Source organism: Pteropus medius, unplaced genomic scaffold (assembly GCF_902729225.1).
Source record: "Pteropus medius unplaced genomic scaffold, Ma_sr-lr_union100, whole genome shotgun sequence".
In the NCBI taxonomy this organism is placed as follows: domain Eukaryota; kingdom Metazoa; phylum Chordata; class Mammalia; order Chiroptera; family Pteropodidae; genus Pteropus; species Pteropus medius.
In genome coordinates, this window is record NW_024349222.1 from 7,787,332 (window position 1) to 7,808,902 (window position 21,571).

Genomic DNA, 21,571 nt, shown 5'->3' on the forward strand with positions numbered 1-21,571 from the left:
AGACTGTCTTTACTCCATTGTATATTCTTACCTCCTTTGTCATATATTAAATGAGTGTATAGGAGTGGATATATTTCTGGGCTCTCTATTCTGTTCCATTGATCAATGTTTCTGTTTTTATGCCAGTACCATGCTGTTTTGATTACTGTAGCCTTGTAGAATAGTTTGATATCAGGTAGTGTGATATCTCTAACTTTGTTCTTCTTCCTCAAGATTGCCATGGCTATTCAGTGTTTTTTATGGCTCCATATAAATTTTAGGATTATTTGTTCTAGCTCTCTGAAAAATGCCATTAGTATTTTGATAGGGATTGCATTGAATCTATAGATTGCTTTGGGTATTATGGCCATTTTAATTATGTTGATTCTTCTTACCTGTGAACACAGTATATGCTTCCATTTATTTGTATCTTTTTCAATTTCTTTTTTCAATGACTTATAATTTTCTGAAATCAGGTCTTCTACCTTCTTGATTAATTTGATTCCCAGGTATGTTATAGTTTTCGAAGCTATTGTAATGAAATTGTTTTCTTAATTTCTCTTTCTGAAAGTTCTTCATTGGTATATAAATATGCCACTGAATTCTGAATATTTATTTTGTAACCTGCTACTTTACTGAATTCGTTGATCAGTTCTAACAGTTTTTTGGTGGAATCTTTAGGATTCTCTCTATATAGTATCATGCTATCAGCAAATAACGAGTTTTACTTCTTCCTTTCCAATTTGGATGCCTTTTATTTCTTTCTTGTCTTATTGCTGTGGCTTAGACTTCCAATACAATGTTGAAGAGGAGTGATCAAAGTGGGCATCTTTGTCTTGTTCCTGATCTTAAGGAAAATGTTTTTAGCCTGTCCCCATTGAGTATGATGTTAGCTGTAGTTTTGTCATATATGTAGTTTTAGTTCTGTCATAGCTATAGTTTTGTCATATATGGCCTTTATTATGTTGAGGTATGTTCCCTCTCTTCCCACTTTTCTGAGAGTTTTTATCAGAAATGGATGCTGCATCTATTGATATGATCATACGGTTTTTATCTTTCGATTTGTTAATGTGGTGTATCATATTAATTGATTTACGGATATGGAACCAACATTGCATCCCAGGAATAAATCCGACTTGATCATAGTATATGATATTTTTCATGTATTGCTGAATTTGGTTTGCTAATACTTTGTTGAGGATTTTTGCATAATGTTCATAAGAGATATTGGCCTATAGTTTTCTTTTTTGTAATGTCTTTGCCTGGTTTTGGAATCAGCATAATGGCGGCCTTATAAAAAGAGTTAGGGAGCCTTCCCTGTCCTTGAGGCTTTTGGAATAGTTTGAGAAGAATAGGTGATAAGTCTTTGAATGTTTGGTAAAATTTGCCTATGAAGCCATCTGGTCCAGGACTTTTGTTTTTTGGGAGGTTTTTAATTATTGATTCTATTTCATTGGTGGTCATCGGTTGTTTTAGTTTTTCTGTTTCTTCTTGACTCAGTCTTGGGAGATTGTATGTTTCTAGGAATGTGTCCATTTCTTCCAGATTGTCCAATTTGTTGGTGTATAATTGCTCATAGTATTTTCTTATGATCCATTGTATTTCTGTGGAGTCCATGGTTATTTCTCCTCTTTCATTTCTGATTTTATTTATTGGAGTCTTCTCTNCACGTTATTTAACTTCCATGTGTTTGTATATTCCCCAGTTTTTTTTCTTGTAGTTGATATCCAGTTTCATACCATTGTGATCAGAGAGGACAGTTGATATGATTTCAATCTTCTTAAATTTATTGAGACTTGATTTGTCTCCTAACATGTGGTCTATCCTTGAAAACATTCCATGTGCACTTGAGAAGAATGTGTATTTTGCTGCTTTGGGGTAAAATGCTCTGAAAATATCTATTAAGTCCATTTGTTCTAGTGTATCTTTTAGACCCATTGTTTCCTTGTTGATTCTTTGCCTGGAAGATCTGTCCATTGGTGTCAATAGGGTTGAGTTCATCTATTCTTGCCCTAAGTTCCTTGAGCATCCTTATAATCAATATTTTGAACTCTGCTCTCATATATTGCTTGTCTCCGTTTTGGCAAATTCTTTTTCTAGAGCTTTGTTCTGTTCTTTCAAATGGGACATGTTTCTTTCTCTCTCCATTTTGGCTACTTCTCTGTTCTGTTTCTATGTATTATGTAGGGCTCCTCCCATCTTTATGGAGTAACTTTATGTAGTAGATTTGCTGTGGGGCCCCTTGGTACAGACCTGAGAGGGGTCCAACTGCAGGCCAAGTTCAGCTGCAGCCTGTGCACCTCCGGGGCAACCTGGTAAGAGTCACTAAATAATCTACATGTGGCTGCCACCCACGCTGGGCTTATAGGTGCCTTGAGGGGCCAAGTTTGAAACCGAAGCTGGCTGCCACTAGTACAGGGCATGGAGCTGCTCGGCAAAAGGTACAGGGCATGCTGAGGCCAGATGCTGCTTCTTTTGGGTTTTGTGAGCATTTGAGAGGTTTTATGAAAGTTTGCCGCAGGAGCCAAGACAGCCTATTTGTATGAAATAAATCATTGGAAGTGGCTTGAGTGGGCCCACAACTGGGAGAGGCGGAGTCTCAGGGAATCCCATAGGCGAGCGACCTGTGTTATGCAGGTTGATGGCACCTTCTCCTGTAGGCTGGAAGGTGGAAGCCTCAACAAAGGAACAATGGCTTCTGCCTGCACTTCTGTCCAGGAGCCAGCCACCCTTCCAACCCTTACCCTGAAGTCCAACAGCTCAGTACCTCCTCATATGGCCCCGGAACTCCTCAAGCAGCTGCCCCAGCACTGGAGCTCAGAGCGAGTGAGTCCGTCAGCAAGTAAGGCTGGTGCGGGCCCTTTAGGAGGAAGGTCTCCCCTTCCCTCAGCCCTCCGTCTCACTCAGCAGCAACCTCCACTGGTTTTCACAGTCAAAAGTTGTGGGGATTTCTCTTCCTGGCACTGAAACCTTAAGTTGGGAAGCCCAGTGTGTAGCCAGGACCCCTCACTCCTTAGGTGGGGGAGGGGGCTCTGCAGACAAATAGCCCTGATTCTCCATCGCCACTCACGGTTATGGGACTGGGCCGTTTTCTGTCTCCGCCCCACCTACCATTTTTAGGTGACCTGTTATTTGAGGTGACCTAGTTATAGGGCTTCTCTTCAGCCAGACCTCTGTTGACTCCGCATACTGGTTGTAGTTTTGTTTTAATTTTGATGTGATCATTAGAGGAGGCGTGCACAGCCACTACCTTCTATGCCATCTTGAATCTCTCTGACTATCTTTAAGATAACTTTGATGTCTTCTCCTCTACGATACCTTCCACAACCCATCCCAAGTTGAAAACTTCTGTCTGCTCTCATCACTTCTCCTCTCATTGCACCCAGTATGCTCTTTGCTTGTTCTTCTATAATTCTGAGGTCCACAAGGACAAAACCATAACTAACTTGTTCAAATCTGTATCTATAACAATTAGCACACTACCTAGAAAACAATAATGACTGAGTTAATAATAATATTGAATAAATAAATGAATAAGTAATTAATCTTAAAAATACAGAAGGGAAAATAGAATTTTGACCAAATAACAAAACAAGATCTAGAAATCCTTGCATTGATTATATAGAGCCAAAGATTTACCTATTTCTTGAACATGTTACATCTTGATGATGAGGGTGTTGGGGAGAGATTGATGTATCACCTCTCTATCACCACGTAAGCATAGTATCCTGAGCATTAACCATAATGGCTCACACCATGGAAGTTTTACCAGGTAGTGTTTCAAATGCTTTGTGCATTTACTTACAGGATCCTCACAACAACCTCATAACATAGATACTAATATCATATCCTTTTACAGATGAGGAAAGTAAGGCACAGAGAGATTGGTTAATTTACAAAAAGGCAAACAGTAGGAAGTAAGAATTTGGACTCATACAGAGGGATTAGATGACAACAGGAGCCATTTCAATTAAATATGTAAAGAAAAGGTTTTAGCATCAGGGAAATGAAAAACATGGGTAAATTATATCATAATTTGGCCCAGAATTTTGTGCCTTCCTCCACCACATTTAGAGTAAAAGACAGATCTACCTGGTCTACTGACAGCAGTCAAAAATTTTGGACATGGAACTCTCTTTCAAAACTGAAGAAACTACAATTTCAAAATACAATTTCCAACTATAGTTTCACCTTCATTTGCTACTAAATAAATAAAGTCAAAGAGTAGTTAAATTCTGAATATTCTTTCATGGTCCTGAGGTTAAATATGGATACTGGTTATTATAGGAAGTTAATAAAGACCCCTGGTTTGGAGAAAATTTTAAGAAAAAGAGAGAATAAGTGTAAGATATGTTCCATGGATCCCAAGCTCTGTACAATATTATGGGAAGAAAAAGTCATAGAAATTTGGGAATGGTAGATGGAAGAAAAACAAGAATAAATACTGTTGGTCTTCTCAGAGCCTTTAATAAGTTATTCATTGCAAAACCCCATGTATAACATGCAGTGTTTCCTAAGCTATTTAACCATCAAATTATTGTCTTAGGCTATTTTCTCAGGATTTTTATATCAAGAAATTTGTTGGGGGGACTTATTGCTCTAGTTTATAGTAGAATTTTTATTTATAAACACTTACAAAGTTAGTCATCGCAGAATCATCATCTGGTTTTTACCAATTAAGTATAGTACCATATAGATATGGTATAAAAAAACCCCATCTATTAACTGCTATAAACACAGAAATTTGGGAACACTATTAAAACTGATTTGGTCCAACATCCCACCCACGATGAATAATACTATGAAAAGTTGAGGTTTGATTCAACTTTCCTATATAATAATCTTACTATGAAGGATTAAAAATTAGAGAGTAAAATGCTTCTTTGAGAGGAAATTACCACATCTTCTACAGAAATAATTAGAGGCCACATCAGCTGCCTTACTTAACTAATTATAAAGGAGAAAACCTAGGGTGTCAATATAAAGAAACATGAATTTCTATTATTGTATTCCTTTAATTGGACTAAATAAGCATAGCAGTAACTCTGTATCCTGTAAAGAATTTAATCCAAGAAAGTAAAAATAAACTTGAGACAATGTAAAGGGCACATTTCAGGCCTCTAGTACTCCATAATTAATGAATGCCCAATGAAAGGTCATATTTTACCAACGTCTAACAAAAGTCAAGAACACATGCTAGACAAAGACATGGAGAATCAGTTAATTGCACAGAACGAGAGAATTTAGGGGGCAAAATTATGAAAAAATTAAAATAGAAATGGTTTTTTAAGTTAACACCCATTCCTGCCATTTTACAGATAAAAATAGTAAGGCCCAAAGAGAATAAGTGACTTACCAAGGTCACAAGGCAAATAAAAGTGAGAGTCAGAACTATGAGGTTGATGGTATTCTCTGTTTTTGACCCACAAAAATGCTAAAAGAAAGAGGATAAGGAAGAGGACGGGGAAGGAGAAGGGGAAAAAAAGAAAAAAGAAAGAAAAATTTCCTCTCTGCCAGTCTAAGGCTTTTTTCACATGTCAGACCTTTGGTTTCTGGACATTTCACTAATAAAAAGTCGGGGGTGGGGAGAGAAATACCTGGGATGTTGATCCTCAATTACCAAATACAGCTTTCACCTAAATATTGAAAATTGACTCTAAGTATTGGGAAACTGGAAAAAATAAAGTATAAGACCTTTCCATTTAAAAAATAAGATAACCAGTGTGTGTGTGTGTGTGTGTGTGTGTGTGTGTGTGTGTGTGTGTGTGTGGCGGGGGGAAGGGAGGGGGAACCCATTGGAGAATGAGTATAATTAAATAACTGCTTCAAATAATGTACCAGTTTGCAAATCTGAAAAAAAGTAATAATCTTTAAAATTATTTTGAGCAGTCAGGGCTGATAATAATTAACGTTTCTTCTGAGCTTCCCTACGAGGCTCCTTGGCTCCACCTAGTGCCAACCAATTGAAAATTACATATAAACATGACGGAAATCATAGCATAATACTACTGGTTTCTTCTTTTCCTTAGAAAAGCAAGCTACCACCTAACAAATTATTAGCCTCATGAAAAGAAGCTCTGAAGTATTTTAGCTCATTGCAAACCTCAAGGTTTATGGCAATTATATATGGCTGGATATTTCTACGCACTCATATCTTGAAAGAAATTCAACCCAATACACAATTTATTCTTTCATTCCGCAGACTTTATTGAGCACCCTCTTTATTCCAGGCACTGTACAATTATCTAGGGATTGAAAAAAAGACCTAACCCCTGGTGAAAGAGAAAAATAAGTTATGAAATAGAATGGAATGCAGTAGGGGTTTATTGCCCAAATTAAAATTTAAGAATAACAGGAGATATTCAAGCAAAGAATCAAGAAAAAAGGCATGCCTTACAGAATGAACAGCCTTATGATAGTTTGTAAGCACAGATATGAGGGTCTTCAAGGAGTTAAACAGAGTAGGTACAACTGTTAAGAACATGCTCTGAAGACAGAATGGCAGTGTTTAATCTTGATTCTGCTACTTTACCTCTCTGCACCTCAGTTTTCACATTTGTCAAGCTGGATTAATAAGGCTATCTCTCCCATAGGGTAATTGCGAGAATGATAGGAGTTAATACTAAAATGCAATTAGTAAAACACCTGGCACATGGTGAATACTCATTTATCGGCTGTAACTATTTTGTCTAGAGTATAAATACTTATGGACTAGAAAGGGAGGCAATTACCAAATGATGCACAGATGTCAAACATACAGAAGCTAAGAATCCTCTCTCCCTCCATACATATGTTCTGTAGTGAAACTAGCCCAGGGATGCTCACACCTAGGTTTATTTCCTTTATCCAAGGACAGAGTAGAGGAGTCTGGAGAACCAAGTGCCTCAGAGGCGATAATCACTTTCACCTTTCAACCTTAGTATAAGGAGAAATGCTACCAGAACCTCCCTACAGCCCTTAGAGTTCAGGGACTCAATGGTTATATGAGGCAAGAGTCTCATAATGGAGAACTCTGTGGTCCATAGAGCCTCTTCTATGTCAGGACACAAGAAGGTTGACAGTGAACAGAGAATTGTGAGGGAAAGACCATGATTCATTGAAATTTTCTCTTATACTCATCTGCCTTCTTCTTCTGATATGTCTTGCATTTGCTGGTATGTTCTTGCCTTCTACCCACTAGGGGACTAAGGAAGAGAAGGAAGAGGAGAAAAAGAAGAAGAAAAAGGTGGAAAAGAAAAAAGAGGAGGAGAACATAAACTAATATTTATTGAGTGCTTATGTCCTAAGCATTTATACATATTAACCTCAATTAATTAGCACAGCAGTCCAATGGGATGGTTCTATTATTATTCACAACAAACTAGACCCAGAAAAGTGAAACAATTTACCTGAAGTCACACAGCTGGGATTCTATCACATCCGAACCACCATACTTCTTGTCTTCCATGTAAACTTAAGCTTTCCGAAGACCCTGAGTATGATGAGCCAATCGGTCTTGCCTTCTTCATGAGGTGTTCCATACTCCAAAATTATCTCTCCTCCTCCCCACCCAGACCCCTGTCTAAATAGATATTCTTTTAAAATGGCTAGATTCAGCTAGGTAATAATATATGCAATATAGGTGCATGTATGTATATGTGTCTGTGTTTGTTTTGAGTACATTGGCATTAATATGAAGAAGAGTTATAATTCTCTCCCAGCAGTATGCATCACAACACACCTATGTACGTGCACGCATACACACCCTACACATAATCCTCCCAGAAACAGGAAATCCTTGACTTTTCAAAAAATTAATTTGAATTATTCCTGAACAAAACAAAGGAATATGATTTTTTCTTGAGAACCCCTCGCTTTATTTACTTATTATTTATCAGATGTAACTATCTTAGCTAGAGTATAATTGCTTATCTTCACTATCTTCAGACAACTAATACCATAAGATCAGAACTGTCTTCCACTATCAAATATACATATCAGTCATTTACAACTTTGTGTGAAATGAAGTTTATGTGCTACTTCTCTTTGGGGTTGCTTTATAAACCTCAACTTTACTATAGAATACAAAGTTACTCCCTCCCCATTAAAAGAATCCAAAACATCTCTAAAACATGCACAACTGTTTTTTCCTATAAGGACCAAAAGGACGGACTTATATGAGAGTAAAGATTCAAATTTAGAATGAAAGAGAATGAGAATAGGTCAAAATTCAAGAGAGTGATAATTTTTACACTAAACATTTTGTTTGACCCTAAAAATCTCTCTATATTACTTTTTCCACTACTAGAAATATATTTGTGTTATAAGAGCATTTCAGATGCCTCTGAAGCTGAGCCAGAAAAAAAATAACAAAAGGAAAATTGAAATAAGTATTAAGAAGGATTATGTGAAAACATAATAAGCTTCACAAAAGTCATTGTAATGTAATCAATGTGCAACCTCCATTTTGCAATGTGAGGGCATACTTTCTCTTGGGTCAACCAACTACACATCAAGATACCTTTGTTTTGTGTGCACTGCCTACCTGGCAATGACTAGACTTACTTTCAGAATTGGTTTCTCATTCTAAATTTAATTTGACTCATATAGTGCATTATTTACATGATTCATCATTTTTCATTTCTACTGAAACAGCTTGAGTCACTATTTTGATTTAAATTTTACAAAAGAAATGCTGTCTGCAGACACCTTGCAACGTGAGTCATTGATGTTTTTATAGCTAGAGTTTCTTAAATAAAAATGCAATCTGTAGATGCCCAACAACTTGAGTCAGAGATGTATTTATAGCCCCATTTTCTTATAGAGACAAAAGGAGATTTTAGGGGTTTTCCCTTAGCATTACACAAATATTTTAAAGCATGCACTATGAAAGAGATTATGCTAGACTGTGAAATACAGGGCTGAATAAGGCATAATCTCTAACTTCTAGGAGTTTGATGTCTCGTTGAGGAAATAAAAGTTCATTAATTTTATTGAACATTTATTATGTTAAGGCAATTAATGTTAAATGAAAAACTATGTTCCCCTGAGAAGCATTGAAGTGAGTGTGTGTGTGTGTGCATGTGTGTGCGCGCGTGTGTGTGTAAACTAAATTTACAGTACAATTTAGTCAGTAAATATTAGAACGAAGTCGTGTTCAAGGGGATCTGGGAGTGCAATGAAGATGGGTGGAGAGAGGGCCAGTTCACCTGCAAGGTTGCCTAAGCTAAATCTTAAAGGATGAGTGGGAGTTAGAACTTTACCAGGTAAAGTAATTCGGAATTAACCAGGTTGAAAAAATGGATAAAGGCAATCCAGAAAGTAGAAACAGCATGGATATGAGAATTGAATGAAATAGCCAGATAGCTGATAGATTCTGATAAACGCCACTGAAAAAGTATCACCAAGGACTACACCAGTTCAAAAAAGGGAAAAATTACTTCCAACTAGAAGGATCTGAAAAAGGTTTCCTTGAAATGTGATATTTGAGGGTGAGTGAGTCCACAGAAGCACAAACTAAGAGTGCGAAGGCAGCAATAGAAAGAGAATTCCAGGAAGAAAAAATACAGTTAATTTCAGTTTCAGGTTCTGCAAATTACAACTACACCCTAGCAAGGCAAAAGACTCCAGCTTTATAGTAATAATAATAAAAATCAATAAAAATATTGATAAAATATTCTACATGCCAATTTGTGCAATTGGTTATGTATACATTTACTCTATCAGCAAGGGTGTGTTAGCAATTACCTCCGGTGCCCTGTAGCACGATTCCTCAGACCACCTCTGATTTTAGCCAAATAGCTGTGAACAGCTCCATATAAATTCAGACTCAACTCACAATGAACATTATCTTACTTCTTGCCTAGGAACCTTTACTGACTGTGCTGGGCAGCCCACAAGTGCCCTAAAGCCCCTGGGGTCAACCGTCAAAGAAGACAGGGTCATGTATAGGGTGACCTAGAAATTCAAAGAATGTGGGAAGAAATCACTTGGAGGGTTGCCTGAACTGAACCTGTAAGGCTCTCAAGAGGTTTCAGGGGAATCTAGGCCCCCATTGATCCAGCAGCAACTTCACTAACACATTCATATTGGATTTCCCTCATTCCTGTATCACTTTCCCCACTCTCTTACTCTTGAAGTCACTTCCCAAATAAACTTTGTACAGAAGTCTTTGTTTTAGGCTCTGCTTTCTGAGAAATCAAACCAAGACAAAATGATTCATATTTTAATTATAATGTGTGTAAGTCTTAAGGTCTAGAGAAATGCTGGTGATCTAAATATATCTCACTTTAAACTGTAGGGTTAACCAAACAATTTACAACAAGTCAAGTGGAAAATGATTAAGCTAAATAAACACCAATTTTAATTTTTAACAAGCAATATTAATGGGAAATGAAATGTAAAACCAATTTCAAAATCATACTATGATAGCTAACAATATGTACTTCTGAAAAATTTTAGTTGCCTGGGAGCTTTGCAATTGCCAAGACAATGTATCAACCAGATGTGTTAAAAGAAGGAGAAATTCAAATCCTTAATGAACTTTATTAATGCACTGGTGCTTGTGAATACCAAATTTTGGAAGTACTAAGGCATTTAATAGCACACTAGTAGGTAAGGCTTAGTCCTATGTAAAGATAAGGACTATGGAATTGTGCATTACTCACTGACTAAAGGACAGACAGATTTTTGGATTAGCTCTCAATCCACAGACTGAGAGAGTAAAAATTCTTTTCATTACACAAAGCTATCTGTTGTGATGGAAATTTGTCCCAGTGTCATTTGAGCTGTTATTAGTTTGCACATACCAAAAAAAATGTGTAAGAAGCATTAATTGAATTGCTTGTTTTAAGGGGGAAAAGCATTTTAGAAAGATAAAGATTCTTCTGAGGAGATCTTAGGAACCAGTTTTTGTTTATTTGAAACTATCAGTAACCAAAAATAATCTCTGAGGCAAAGGGGATTCCCCAGAAGACTGCTGAACAAAGCAAAAGCTTTGTCAAGGAAACCATAAGTCATGTTTGCATGTGGAAATGATCCATGGACTTTTCTCTTTAATAGGATTGGTTTCAACCATTCAATGAGTGCTTCACATGAAACAAACATCTTGCTAGGTACAATAAATAAACAAAACAGACATGTCTCTATTTTTACTGAGAATACATTTCTAATGGGGACACAGACAGTAAACAAACAAATATAAACACACACAGCTGGAAATTATGACAGTTGCTAGGAAGGAGAAGTATAAGGAAAAAGAATAAGGGCAGATACCAAATTTAGATTAGGGTCAGAAAAGAACTCTCCAAGGAAGCAACATTTATGCTTAATCCTAAAGAATGTGTAAGAAGGACTTAGCTAGATGAAGAGAATAATACTCATGCTCTAATTTCACAAGGCAAAAAGAGCTCAATTGGTTCATGAAAAATTTTTTTAATATTAATGTGTAGGAACATAATAAGCAAATCCAAGTGTGGCTCAGGATGAAGTTGGAGAGGTGGGTTGAGACTAGAAATATAACTCCTTGGAGGCCATATTAAAATGTTTGAACTTTACAGTAAATGCAGTAAGAATTGTAGAAACCATCTTTTCTAAACTTAAGCCAAACATGAAAAATAGATATCAATAGCTTCCCTGGCAAAGAGCTAATTGTGTCATTCCTTCTTGAATCACAACCATCAGGAAATTTAATACTAAAATAGCCAGTCTTGATGCTGGATATCATAACTAGTAGGAAACTGCCTACACAGATTTAACTTTCTGTGATTTACTTTGACTTAATAGAATAGGGTTGTAAGACAGATCCAGGGCAAGTCAGCACATCTGAATTGCAAGTTAGAACCAGAACTGTGAGATGTGCTTATTTCTTGGACTCAAACAGGGATGGATCAGAGTGGCATTGTCAGAGTTCTGGGAAGCAGTAAACACTTCCATCCAGAAGACAACTACGACAAGGGCCGTGTCCAAGGTATGGGGTTGGTGAAGGGAATAGAGAGCGAAGGATCTTAATAATTATTTAATATCAACCAGATACTAGGCATTATGCGAATTGTCTCAAGTTTTCAAGTAATCTAACAACTCACCTTATGAACTGAGTACACTCACTTCCATGTGTCAGATGAGGAAAAGGAGAGTCAGAGAGATTATTAGGTCATTGACTCTGAGGACACAGCTAGGAAGGAATACTTCACCACCAGAGGTAAAGAGGTAAAAAATTTCCTTTCACCTAGATTTTTGTCTTGTCTTTTTATTCCCCTCAAAACATCTACCTAAAGCAGACTATTAATATTGTTCATTAGTTGATGAACTGACCAGATTGTGGCCATTTGGTAGTCTTTTTTTTAAAAAAAGAGAAAAAGGTCATTGGTGTCAGTAAACAATGAGCTCACTAAATACCACTTGTGAAATAATTAGAACAAGGGAATTTTTTTGATAACTGTGTAAAGTAGGAGTGGGAATCTGGCAGCGACAGCTGGCAAAGGCCTGTTTATCACCGAAGACCATAGCAATTTTGTCTTCAGTCTGAAAGGAAAGTCCTGGACGAAAGTGTGAAAGTGTCAGTTTGAAAAGTAGGTTCCCCCACCACTACTACATCCTGAAGTTTCTTTCGGTTTGCCTTTGACAAACACCGCCAATAAAGTACCACTAGGTGTCCTCAAAGTAAAAATAATTATATGTGGGATAGAAACCTAAAAGCAACAAATGAACAGGACAAACAAACAGAGATTCATGGACATGGACTATAGACTAGTGGTTACCAGAAGGTAAGGGGTAGGCGACAGGGGAGGTAGACAGGGTAAAAGGGGTCAAATATATGGTGACAGAAAGAAATCTAACTATGGGAGGTGAACACGCAGTGTAAATATACATATGCCTTACTGTTAAAGTGTACAGCTAAAACTTGGATTTCATTAACCAATGTCACCATAAAAAAAATTAAAAATAATAATAATAACAGGAGAAAAAGTACTTTGGCACTTCTAAGAACCCACTTGACTTTTTCATCTTCGTTCTTCCAGTCCTGGGCTCTAAGGGATAGAGAGACATTTAGTAGTTAAACAGGAAACCTTGACTTCTGTAAATGAAATGGAATACTATTTAAAAAAAAAAAGAGAGAGAGAGGGCATATATAAGATGCTCATTTTCATTTTAAATTCAAATTTGTATTACTCTGCTTCAGGAAGGCAGGCCGAAGAGACTTCGAATGGGCACCAGAAACACTGTTCTCACCCAGACTTACCTGCAGTCTGAAGAGCGCTTATGGAGTAGAAACACCTGATGCCCAGCTTATCATGGCTCCAAGCTATGTGGAAATTTCAAGCGTACAGAAACTCTGCTCTGGCAGATTTTTAACGACTAAATGTCTTAAAATTTAAATTAGGTGAATTGCAGCAATTGCCTTTTCCTGAAATATCACCTGCAACAGCTTTTGTTTTCTTTAGTTACGGCTGGGCAAATAGGAAAGCACAATTTAGCAAAGTGTGTTCCCAGTTAGTCTTTGAAATAAACACAGACTCCTCTTCTCACCATTGGTGTTTGCAGGCTCAGGGGCGCTCCAACTCCCCCGACCCCCGTCACCCGTTCCTCACCTCCTTCCTACTCTCTTCTCCTTTCCAGTTCTCTTTCTATCTCTACCTCTTCTGTCTCTCCTGTTACATTTTCTCCCTCTTTCAATCATTTTTACATGAAAAGTCGATTTCCTGATTATAACCTTTTATACATTCAACTTAAATGTACTTCCTCTGGTTTTACAGAATCAGGAAAAAGGGAAGAAAAGAAACAGAGAAAAGGAAGATTAGAAAACAGGTGTCTCTATCTGCACCTGTCCAAAATTTAAGAAAGAAAATTAGGCCCCCAAGGGGTGAAGGTGGTGATAAAGTTCATAGAGGGCTGCTTTCCTTCATTTTCCCTGCCAAATGCTGGACTTCTATATCATGTTTTAGGAATTTCTAATCTTACCACAGCCAGATGACTCACACCCACTGACTGACTCTTAGGCTTCTACAAAACACCTGGAAAGATAAATCTAGCTGAGAAAGCAATCTCTCACTCCAGGTTAGCCTTTCAAGGTGGGTAGGGGAATTTTCAGCATTTATTTCCATTTTGCTCACAGGCCTTAATCTTGATTCTTGTCATTGTTGTGTCTGCCAGTCAAAAACAATTTCCTGGCATGGACTGGGGCTTGCTTCTGCCTGGTGAGGAAAGCTGAAACGAGAAAAAAAAAATGACTTTATGTGGAGCCAGAAAGAACTGAGATGCCTCTGAGAGTTCACTCTGTCTGCTTGCTGAAGGTGGTTCTCTGGCTCCTCACACCATACCTCCCTCCCTTTATGCACCTGCTTGCTCATCGCAGGTTGCCTTTCAGGGACTAGTCTTCTCTATTTCCCTCAAGGCTGTCTGTAATGGTCTTTGTAAGTAAAGTCTCTGTGAATCAAGCTATGAGAGAAAAAGAAAGTGAGATCTACAGAGTCAGATTCAAAACTGAAATGCTAACCAAACCCATAGAAACAATCATACCAGCATGCCTCTTCTTTTTGTATGAAAATCAGAAGGGAAGTGGAATCAAGAAACTACGTTTCTGAAAGTCTATACAGGAGTCCTGAATTTAGAAACCCTGGATATAGAAATAAACCACACATACAAATGAACAGCTACCTGTTCAACTTTTCTTTCTAAGATAACAGGTAATATTAACCACACATGTAAATATTCTTGGCTCTGTACATCAGAGTTTTGGTCTAGGTCTCCCTGATAAAGCCTGAGAATAATTGAACAAAAGCCACTCTGTAAAGAGCCAGTTAACAGACTACTTTTTAAAGTTCTTGAAGCCTGTAGGCCTTAAAATAAAATGAATTAACACAAGTAATAATAATCTTTTAATTTAGATTCTAATGCTATATTGAAAATAAAATAAAGAAGTGTGATTAGCCACTATCTACATTTAAAAAAAAAAAATGTAGATTTTCTGCACTCAGGCGGCTCAGTCACAGAATGCTTGGTCATTCTTAATGAGTCAGAGCCCTACCTGCCCTATAAAAAGGAAGAACCCAATGGACATTTCTTCACTGGTACCTGCAGAGACCAACTCGGGAAATGCCTAGGACAAGGAAGGATCGACCTAGTCTTCTTGCAGATACAGAGGCTCTAGGGTAGAAACACATCTACCCTAGCTGAGCTCTTTAAAGAGTCCTCTTGCTGGCAGATTGGTTAGGCTACTTGTTTTTCTTCAGCTTTATTGAGGTATAATTGGCAAATTAAAATCATATATTTATTTATTTATTTTTGAAACTTATACATATTTATTAAATAAATTAATAAACTATTGGATTTAGCTTTTAAAAACAATAATTCAATCATGTTGGTTGACTTTTTAAAATTTTTTAATTAAGTTTATTGGGGTAACATTGGTTAATACAATTATATAAGTTTCAGGTGTACATTATCACTTGACATCTGTATATTCCATTGTGTTTACCACCCAAAGTCCAGTTTCCTCCAGCTACCATATATTTGATCCCCGTTACCCACTTCGCCCTCCCCTAAACCTTATATTTGACCCCCTTTACCACGTCTACCTCCCCCCCTCCCCCACACTAACTAACTAATCTACAGTCCTCTGGTAACCACTAGCCTATAGTCCATGTCCATGAGTCTCTGCCCTGCTCATTTGTTGCTTATAGGTTTATATCCCACATGTAAGTGATATCATGTGATTTTCAACTTTTTCTGTCTGGCTTATTTCACTTAGCTTGATTATCTCCATGTTGGTCCATTTATGTTGTCGTGAATGGCAGTATTTCATCTCTTCTTATGGCTGAGTAATATTACATTGTATATATGTACCACAGCGTCTTTAGCCAATCATCTATTGTAGGACACTTTGGTTGCTTTTTGGGGGTAAATACCCAGCAGAGGGATTGCTGGATCATATGGTAGATCAATTCTTAGTTTTTTGAGGAACCTCCATACTGTTTTCCATAGTGGTTGTACCAATTTGCAGTCCCACCAGCAGTGTATGAGGGTTCCTATTTCTTCATATCCTCTCCAACATTTGTCATTACTTGTCCTGTTGATTATAGCTATTCTAACAGGTGTGAGATGGTATCTCATTGTGGTTTTGATGTGCATTTCCCTAATAGCTAGCGATGTCAAGCATCTTTTTATATATTCGTAGGCCATTTATACGTTCTCTAGGGAGAAGCGTCTGTTCAGATCCTCTGCTCATTTTTTGATTGGATCATTTGTTTTTTGTTGTTATTAAGTTGTATGAGTTCTTTGTATGTTTTGGATATTAGGCCCTTATTGGAGGTGTTGCTTGCAAATATATTTTCCCATTGAGATGGTTGTCTCTTTACCTTGTTGACAATTTCTTCTGCCAAGCAGAAGCTTTTTAGTTTGATGTAGTCCCATTCATTTATTTTAGCTTTTACTTACCTTGCTTTTGAGATCAAATTCATAAAATCCTCTTTAAGTCCAAGGTCCTTGAGTTTAGTTCCTATGTTTTCTTCCATGCATTTTATTGTTTTGGGTCTTCTATTCAGGTCCTTAATCCATTCTGAGTGAATTTTGATGTGTGGTGATAGACAACAGTCTAGTTTTATTCTTTTGCAAGTGGCTTTCCGGTTTTCCTAGCACCATTTATTGAAAAGACTTTCCTTTATCCACTGTATGTTTTTGGCTCTTTTGTCAAAAATTATTTGTCCATATAAATATCGGATGACTTCTGGACTCTCGTTTCTGTTCCACTGGTCCGTGTGTCTGTTTTGCTGCCAATACCATGCCATTTTGATTACTGTCGCTTTGTAGTATAATTTGAAGTCAGGCAGAGTGATGCCTCCAGCCTCATTTTTTTTTTTCTCAGGATGGCTTTGGCAATTCGGGGTCTTTTGTGCTTCCATACAAATCTGATGACTTTTTGTTCTATTTCTTTAAAAAAAGCCAATGGGATTTTGATGGGGATTGCATTGCATCTGTATAATTAGGTAAATGGTCATTTTAACTATGTTGATTCTTCCAATCCAAGAACACGGAATATCTTTCCATATCTTTGTATCTTCTTCAATTTCTTTTAATAGGGTCTTATAGTTTTCATTATATAGGTCCTTCGCTTGTTTCATTAAATTTATTCCTAGGTATTTTATTCCTTTTGTTGCAATTGCAAATGGAATTATTTTTTCCACTTCTTTTTCTGACACTTCATTATTAGAGTATAGGAACGCTATTTTTGAATGTTGATTTTTTTATCCAGAGACTTTACTGTATTTGCTTATTGTTTCTAGTAGTGTTTTTTTGTAGTCTTTGAGGTTTTCTATATAGAGAATCATGTCATGCACAAATAGTGACAGTTTGACTTCTTTGTTTCCTGTTGGATACCTTTTATACCTTTCTCTTGCCTGATTGCACTCACTAGGACCTCCAATGTTATACTGAATAACAGTGACGATAGTGGACAGCCTTGCCTTGTTCTTGATCTTAGAGGGAAGGATTTTAGTTTTTCACCATTAAGTATAATGTTGGCTGAGGGTTTGTCATAGATGACCTTTATTATGTTAAGGTACTTTCCTTCTATACCAATTTCGATAAGTGTTTTGATCATAAATGGATGCCGTATCTTGTCAAAGACTTTTTCTGCATCTATTGATATGATCATAAAATTCTTATTTTTTAATTATGTGGTGTATCACATTAATTGATTCGTGTATGTCGAACCATCCCTGTGCCTCTGGGATGAAGCCCACTTGACCATGGCGTATAATCTTTTTATTCTGTTACTGTATTCGGTTCACTAGTATCTTATTTAGGATTTTTGCATCTGTGTTCATGAGAAATATTGGTCTGTAGTTTTCTTTTTTGTGTTATCTTTACCAGGTTTTGGTATCAGAGTATTATTGACCTCATAAAATGTGTTGAGAAGTATTGTCTCTTCTTTGATTTTTTGGAAGACTTTGAGGAGATAGGTATTAAATCTTCTTTGAATGTTTGGTAGAATTCACTGATGAAGCCACCTGGTCCTGGACTTTTGCTTTTTGGTAGGTTTTTGATGAAAATTGTATATATTTAGAGTGTATCACTTGATATATTGATATACATATATATTGTGAAATGATCACCACAATCAAGTAATGAACACGTTTATCACCTCATATAGTCAGTCACCTTTTTTAAATTTCTGATGAGAACATCTATGATCTACTCTCTTGGCAAATTATAAGTATAAAACCATAAAATTCAGTATTGTTTACTATCACTGCTATGCTGTACATTAGATCTCCAGAACATTTTTATCTTGCATAACTGAACTTTCTACCCTTTTACCAAATTCTCCCCATCTCCCCTTCCCCCAACCCTGGTAACCACTGTCGTATCCAGTATTTCTGTGAGTTCAACTATTTTAGGTTCTACATATAAGTGAGATCATACAGCATTTGTCCTACTGTGTCTGGCCTTTTTCACTTAGCATAATGTCATCCAGATTCATTCATATTGTCACAAATAGCAGGATTTCTTTTTCTTTAACGGCTGAATAATACTGCATTGTACAATGCAAATAACTTTTTAAATAATCGTAAAAGTTTGAAGCAACTATTTTCATAAAATACTTTTGTTATAAAACAAAGAAAAAAAGGAAGCAATCTATTTTCACCTGGATAAAACTATACATGTGAAAATGCTATTGTCTCAGAAAGTGAATCATTTATCATAGCAAATTAAATGGCATGGGAATGTTATATTTAGTCACATTCCCACTCCACACTTTGAGCAAATAAGGACAAGAGAGAATAACTGTCTTTCCTGGGTTCTTATGGCTATTTAAGAGAAAGTACCCATCACCTAATTCTATTTATTTGTAATTATACATGTTGACATAATGTGTCTTTCACATAATTCCTGCTTTTATATATCATCACCTTCCCCCACGTGACTTCTGAAAAGCTGACCTGAGAGTGTAAATAATCATTAGTAATTTATAGGAATTTTTATGTATGTCTAAAAAAGTTATAACAAAATTAAGTATATATCTAGGAAATTATCAGCTAAACACTGTTTTAAGTTGTATTTTACCACAAAATGATATTGCCCTTGTGTACTTATCTTTTATAATTTCTACCACTTTTATCTGCTCCCAAGGAAACATTGGCACAAATATTTCTGAACTACCTATGTGGTAAGGAGAGGAAATAGGATATCAGAACTGTGTAATGAACATTTTTTCTAACTGAGGATTTCTGAAGTCCTGGATTGACTTACTTTTTTTTTTTTTCATATTTCTTTCCATAGATTTGTAGTTACACTGTGCAACGTACATTCAGCATTTCTCCCAAGCTCAAGTTCAAAACTGTCTTCCCTGCTCTCCTGCCCAATCTAAAAGTGGCTCTGAGACCATGCTGTTGAAGTTCAGAAAGACTATTTAGAAGTTTATTTGTTTATAGAGAAGGAATTTTCTGAGGACAAGAAGGGGTCCTGCCTTTTGAGAGAATCTCTGCTCTCAGCATTTTAGAAAACTTCTTTTAGGATTAGAAAACTGATTTCATTTTCAAATTTTCACATTATTTTTGAAATAGACCTTTTTGTCATGAGTTTCCAAAGTCTATTTATGTGCAAAAAAACTAAATTTTAGAACTTTACTTTAAGAACTTTTAGCTGTCACCAATTAGCTATGCCTAAAAGTCCTCGTTTTTTGGTGTTTAAGAAATTAACATTTTTTGTACTACAAACTGACAAAAGATAACTTTTAGGTACCAGAATTTACTTCATTATTCTAAGATCTTTATGTTCCCCAAATCAAATCCTTTCTTTATCTTCTTTAGTCCAAATATAGATATAACATAGTGAGAACAAAAGAACTTTTAAATAACTATCTTCATAAGAGAAGCCTATATCATATGACTATTATAGCAATAAAGATCACAAGAAGTTATTTCACCCTCTGATTTTACTACAATAAGCTAAGTTTAGAGAAAAAAAATTATGCCTATGGGAACCATAACAATTTTCTAGTCTTATGGCCTAATTGACTCATCCATTCATTTATCCATTTCTTCATTCTTAAAAGTATTTAGTAAGTGCTCACTGAGTAGGATGTAGGCATTCATCTAGGTAGTAGAGAAATAGCTATAAAGCACATGATGTCCTTCCCACACCACTACCCCATCCCATGGAATCTACATTCTGACACAGAAGAAAGACAATAAATAGGTAAATGAATATGTGAATACTGTCCAGTTTTTACGAAGAAAATAACAGCAGGGCTAGAGTGAGAGAAGTGATACAATATATAAACTGTCAGGGTAAGTTGTCTCTACGGAGGTGACACTTGAACAGAGATCTGAAAGAAGTGAAAGAACAAGCCACAACAATATCTCAGAAAAAGTTGTTCTAGATGGAAGGAATGACAAGTGCAAAGATCCTGAAGCAGGAACATGAAGAATGTGCTAGATAAAGAAAAAAGCAGGATCTAATTTTTTATGTTTTTTAGTCATATTTTGTTTATATAACCTTACATTTTAAACACAGGATTGATGCACACAACCAAAAGATACTCACTGAGCACCTACTATGCTGATATTAGATTATTCTAGAGATACGGACCCCAATTGAAGAAACTTAACAATAGTTTCTGTGAATCAAAGAAATCTTAGAATTTGAGTTCAGCTATTCAAATAGAATCTCTGAAATTGGGTAAAAATGTACTCTTTTTTTATATTGTATAATCCAAGCTTAATTTTTTTAAGGGACAGCAGAGCTATCACTTGCAAAACAGAAATAAGGATTTATCTTTCATAGTCTAAAGTACTCCAGTAAGTCATAAATCAACTGGTCATTCCTCTATTTAATGATTTACCACCTTATCAAAGACATCTTCTTGTTAGCTTTTTATGAGGCTTATCATCTAGAGCCAGCCTCTAAAATTAGAGGCTAATAAATGATTAGCTACATGTCTAGATGCACAACAGCTGACTGAGGAGTAATAAAATATCCCTCCCCCTTACCATTCAGCTGAGTGATTTAGTCTGTGTCCACTGGCACAGTCTTGTGAAGGTCTGGAAAGCATTCTGCTAATGTGTTCAACACAGGCGGCTGAGGGGGAAAGCCTCTTCAGAGTGGCTTTGGAGAAGCTCAGTAATCTAGTGCTTATACTAATCATATTTAGAAGTTTCAGGCCTCTACCTCCCCACTCTGTCCTCTGTCTGTAGACAGAGGCAGACAGTGTTCTTTTGATTTTTATTTGTAATTTTGAAAATCATGGGCTTTTCAAGTATGTAGTCAAATTTCACCTGATTCACATTCAGATTCCTTCTTGATTCAGATTCCACCAATTTTGGAAGTTGACAATGCTAACAATAGAAGCAAAAAGGTCTCCTTTTAAAAGCACATTCTCTCTTTCCTCATAAATTTGCAAACAAATTATGTATAGATACTTCTAAGGAGTAAAGATGATTTATATTTCACTAGAAAGTAAAAATTTTCATGCATTGCAATAGTAACCTTTTTAGCCCAATCTAGATATATAGGTATGTCCTGCCTTAGAATATGATGATAGATGATAGATGATAGATAGATAGATAGATAGATGATAGATAGATAGATAGATAGATAATTGATTGATAGATAG

General features: G+C 36.3%; 1 long non-coding RNA gene across 1 annotated transcript in view; it reads right to left on the reverse strand.

Annotated features, from left to right (window-relative positions):
- Positions 1-13,088: 13,088 nt before the first annotated feature.
- LOC120617118 (uncharacterized) overlaps positions 13,089-21,571 on the reverse strand; it is a 134,437-nt gene continuing 125,954 nt past the window's right edge. Inside the window, exon 10 of the long non-coding RNA XR_005656777.1 lies at positions 13,089-14,163. This is a non-coding gene — a long non-coding RNA (uncharacterized LOC120617118). The remainder of the gene's footprint in view (positions 14,164-21,571) is intronic.